Source organism: Canis lupus, chromosome X, assembly GCF_048164855.1.
Source record: "Canis lupus baileyi chromosome X, mCanLup2.hap1, whole genome shotgun sequence".
Classification (NCBI taxonomy): domain Eukaryota; kingdom Metazoa; phylum Chordata; class Mammalia; order Carnivora; family Canidae; genus Canis; species Canis lupus.
The window spans coordinates 14,393,107-14,398,789 of record NC_132876.1 but is presented as its reverse complement, the minus strand read 5'-3'; positions in this window follow the sequence as shown (position 1 = coordinate 14,398,789).

Below are 5,683 nucleotides of genomic sequence, written 5' to 3'. Positions count from 1 at the left end.
CTTTCTTCAAAGACTTAACTTTTGGTTTAATTGATTTTCTGTATTAATTTTCTATTCTAAATTCACTTCTGCTCCAATTCTCATTACTTCTTTTGTTCTAAGTCCTTGGATTTAATTTACTCTTTTTTCCCTAGTTTCCTAAAGTGGAAACTTAAATAATTGTTTTAGATCTTTCTCATTTTCTAGTACATAAACTGAATGCTATCAATTTTCCTGTAAGCACTGATTTTGCCGCATCTCACAAATTTTGGTTAGTTGTGTTTTCATTTTCATTTAGTTCAGAATATTTTTAAGCTTCTCTTGAGATTTCTTCTCTGACTTATATGTTATTTAAAGTACGTTGTGCATAGTACTAGAAGTCCTAGCCTCAGCAATCAGACCACTAAAAGAAATAAAAGGCATTCAAATTGGCAAAGAAGAAGTTAAACTCTCCCTCTTCACAGATGACATGATACTGTACATAGAAAACCCAAAAGACTCCACCCCAAGATCGCTAGAACTCATACAGCAATTCGGCAGTGTGGCAGGATACAAAATCAATGCCCAGAAATCAGTGGCATTTCTATACACTAACAATGAGACTGAAGAAAGAGAAATTAAGGAGTCAATCCCATTTACAATTGCACCCAAAAGCATAAGATACCTAGGAATAAACTTAACCAAAGAGGTAAAGGATCTATACCCTAGAAACTACAGAACACTTCTGAAAGATAGTGAAGAAGACACAAAGAGATGGAAAAATATTCCATGCTCATGAATTGGAAGAATTAATATTGTGAAAATGTCAATGTTACCCAGGGCAATTTACACGTTTAATGCAATCCCTATCAAAATACCATGGACTTTCTTCAGAGAGTTGGAACAAATTATTTTAAGATTTGTGTGGAATCAGAAAAGACCCCGAATAGCCAGGGGAATATTAAAAAAGAAAACCATATCTGGGTGCATCACAATGCCAGATTTCAGGTTGTACTACAAAGCTGTGGTCATCAAGACAGTGTGGTACTGGCACAAAAACAGACACATAGATCCATGGAACAGAATAGAGAATCCAGAAGTGGACCCTCAAATTTATGGCCAACTAATATTCGACAAAGCAGGAAATACTATCCACTGGAAAAGAGACAGTCTCTTCAATAAATGGTGCTGGGAAAATTGGACATCCACATACAAAAGAATGAAACTAGACCACTCTCTTTCACCATACACAAAGATAAACTCAAAATGGATGAAAGACCTTTTTTTTAAGATTTATTTATTTATTTATGATAGACACAGAGAGAGAGAGAGAGAGAGAGAGAGAGAGGCAGAGACACAGGAGGAGGGAGAAGGAGGCTCCATGCCGGGAGCCTGACATGGGACTCAATCCCGGGACTCCAGGATCGCGCCCTGGGCCAAAGGCAGGCGCCAAACCGCTGAGCCCCCCAGGGATCCCCAAAATGGATGAAAGATCTAAATGTGAGACAAGAATCCATCAAAATCCTAGAGGAGAACACAGGCAACACCCTTTTTGAACTTGGTCACAGCAACTTCTTGGAAGATACATCCATGAAAGCAAGAGAAACAAAAGCAAAAATGAATTATTGGGACTTCATCAAGATAAAAACCTTCTGCACAGCAAAAGAAGCAGTCAACAAAACTAAAAGACAACCTACAGAATGGGAGAAGATATTTGCAAATGACATATCAGATAAAGGGCTAGTTTCCAAGATCTATAAAGAACTTATTAAACTCAACACCAAAGAAACAAACAATCCAATCATGAAATGGGCAAAAGACATGAACAGAAATTTCACCAAAGAAGACATAGACATGGCCAACAAGCACATGAGAAAATGGTCCACATCACTGGCCATCAGGGAAATACAAATCAAAACCACAGTGAGATACCACCTCACCCCAGTGAGAATGGTGAAAATTAACAAGGCAGGAAACAACAAATGTTGGAGAGGATGTGGAGAAAGGGGAAGCCTCTTGAGCTGTTGGTGGGAATGTGAACTGGTGCAGCCACTCTGGAAAACTGTGTGGAGGTTCCTCAAAGAGTTAAAAATTGACCTGCCCTATGACCCAGCAATTGCACTGCTGGGGATTTACCCCAAAGTTACAGATGCAATGAAACGCCGGGACACCTGCACCCCGAGGTTTATAGCAGCAATGTCCACAATAGCCAAACTGTGGAAGGAGCCTCGGTGTCCATCAAGATGAATGGATAAAGAAGATGTGGTCTGTGTATACCATGGAATAGTCCTCAGCCATTAGAAATGACAAATACCCACCATTTGCTTCGACGTGGAGGGACCTGGAGGGGATTATGCTGAGTGAAATAATTCAATCGGAAAAGGACAAACATTATATGGTCTCATTCATTTGGGGAATATAAAAATTAGTGAAAGGGAATAAGGGAAAGGAGATAAAATGAGTGAAAATATCAGTGAAGGTGACAAAGCATGAGAGACACCTAACTCTGGGAAATGCACAAGGGGTAGTGGAAGGGGAAGTGGGCGGGGGGTTGGGGTGACTGGGTGATGGGCAATGAGGAGGGCACTTGGCAGGATGAGCACTGGGTGTTATCCTATATGTTGGCAAATTGAATTCCAATTAAAAAAAATCTGCAATCCTAAATAAATAAATAAATAAATAGAGTATGTTGTGTAATTTTCATGTATTTTGGGGTTTTCTGTTTATCTTTCTCTTAGTGATTTCCAGTTTAATTCCATTGCTGTGTGAGAGCAGACAATGTGTGATTTGTATTCTTTTATATTTGTGAAGGTGTGTTTTATGGCCCAGAATGTGGTCTATCTTGGTGAATGTTCCATGTAAGCTTGAGAAGAATGTGTACTCTGCTGTTATTGGATGAAATAGTCTATAGATGTCAATTATATCCAGTTGATTGATGGTAATTTTAAGTTCAACTCTGTCCTTACTGATACTCTCCCTGTTGGATCAATTCTTTTCTGATAGAGGGATGTTGAAGTCTTCAACTATGGTAGTAGATTCAGCTATTTCTCTGTGCAATTCTATTATTTTTGCCTTACACAGTTTGATGCTCTGTTGTTCTCCTTCCAGTAGCTACTAGGCTACTGCTTTTCAAGGCTGCCATTTAGTTGTGAAGAGGAAGATGTGAATACAGGAAGTTAATAGACAAGAGAGGCCTCTGATGTTATCAAGATACAGTTTTCCCTTGAATAAAATGCTCCATGGATTTTTGCAAGTCTTTGGTTAATTACCAGAGTTGTAGAAAAGTTTATTTTGACAATTTGTCATGGTTTCCCTTGCTTTCATTAAGGAGTATTTTTTGAAGGTGCTTACTCCTCCATTCTGCAAGTGTTTCTCTCCTCTAATGCTTTTTGGTTCCAGTCCCATACTGTCTCTGTGAATTTGGGTTACTCTCATTACTTCTCTGGGCTCTCTTCTTCTCTACAATACAGAAATGTCTGTGGGTATGAAGGCTAGATATTCTCAAGATCATTTTTCTTACATTGTCAATGCAGTTTAAGTTTTCATCATGAAATATATTAATATTGTTTCACTCATTCTAAGGTATACTTATTTTTCAATTTTAACATCACTGATATTGGAATGCATAATTGATGTATAAGATAGCATTGTTTCATAGTTTCATTTTCAGCATTTAAAAAAATTTCTTAATGGTAACCTAAGAGAACATCTTACAAAAAAGGCATTTTAGATTTTATATGAGGTACATTAAGTTAGTTCAATTCAGGAGGCTTTAAGGCACATTAAGTTCTTTTTTACAATTTTATTTATTTATTCATAAGAGAGAGAGAGGCAGAGACATAGGCAGAGAGAGAAGCAAACTCCCTGTGGGAAGCCTGATGTGGGACTCGATCCCAGGACCCGAGGATCATGACCTGAGCCGAAGGCAGACACGCAACCACTGAGCCGCCCAAGCATCCCAAGGCACATTAAATTCATAGTGAGCTGATTTAAAGGTTTTTCATAAGAGTGACCAGAAAATATCCTATTTCTTCTCTGCATGCTCTGGACCAAGGGTCTATTGTTAGACTTCCTCAAATGCCTACCCTCTCTATAAACTTCATAGTTTAGAAAAAGGTGTAAATTTCAACCTATTGATCTTTAATCCTAGGTCATTAAAACTGGCAGGAATCCTAAAGAGCAATGACCAACCTCCTCTTTGTGCACAATGGGACACTGAGTCCCAGCTCTGCAGAAGGACTTCTCAAGGTCACACAGAGATTTAGTGGTAGAGTGAGTCAGGATCATGATCTACTGTTCTCTACCAGACCAGGCTGCTTCTCCTTTATCCCTTCACTCTGTTTCACATTTATCCGTATATCATTCTAAAAGCATTCTCCTCACCTTAGTGGGCAGTCAGAATGGAGACAGCTACACATTTTTAAAATCAATAAATCATGTTTGTATTTCTAGTAATGTGATCTCCATTTGGACATAGGTAAAAATGCTAAAATAAGCCTTGTTACAGACCAGGTTCTCCTCTCCCAGGGACCAGCCAGGTCACTGTTGGTGGGAAGGAATGAACTGGCAGCAGCCTTTGCTAAACCTCAGGAGCAACCCAAATGTTTCTAAGTCAACTGGGTCAGGAAATGCAGGTTTTAGCCTCAGCCCTGACAATAGTTACCTGGCTGTGTGAACTGAGGTCTTGACTGGTGGGGCAACATTTGGTCTGAGGTTTCTGCAGCCAAAACTGGAACAATCTGGGAGGCAATATTTTTAGGAGAAGCTGGATCAAAGGCAAAACAGATAGGGATTAAGAACCTTGAAAAAGTATATAACTCTTGATGTAGAAATTCAGTTTCTAGGAATTTATAAGATTATTAGTATACAGTTTGAAATATATTGTATATAAAATATAAATTAAATATTTTATTTATTATGTATTAGATATTATTAATAATATCAGGCATAAAAATGTATATATAAGGATGAATACAGAAATACTTATGCATTACAGTGAAGAATTGGAAATAATCTGATGTTCAACGACATTATTAAGTAGATTATAGCTACCCTTCACAGTGAAATGTCATATAGCCACTAGAAATAAAAACTAAAATGTAGTATGTATTTCTGGGCATGGAAAACTTTTCATAATAGATCAAAGGCTGGTTATAAAATAGTGTCTGAAATATAGTTCCATGAGTATAAATTACAAATGTATCTCTATGCACAGGAAAAAAAGACTAGAAGTATGTTCACTAAATGTCAACAGTGGTTTCCTGTGATTGGTGGAGTTAGCACTTTTTTTTCTCCATTTGCTTGTTTATATGTTGTATATCTTGTACCAAGATAATGTAAAAATTAAAAAGTTTAATGCTTAATAAAAAGTAAGACAGACCATTTAAAGCAGAAGAGGCTCAGTAGTGGGGAAAACAGTAGTAATGAATCCATGAACCTGAAAAGATGGATCCTGGATAAAGGAGTGCTGACCAGGGGAAGGCAGGACTTTGGTGTATGGTCAAAGCTGCTTTGGCTTTCTGGAAGGCTCCTGTGGAGGAATACAGGGAATGCGTCCCAAGAGCTTAATGGCTTGTACCGCAGAGCAAGGCACTCTCTTTGGCTCATGTATCCACATACTCTTCCAAGCAACACCCAGCACAGTTCCCCAATAAGTGGCCTCTAAATGTTTAATGACTGAATAATGATAAATAGATATGCAGCTATTAGTCACTCATTAAGAAAC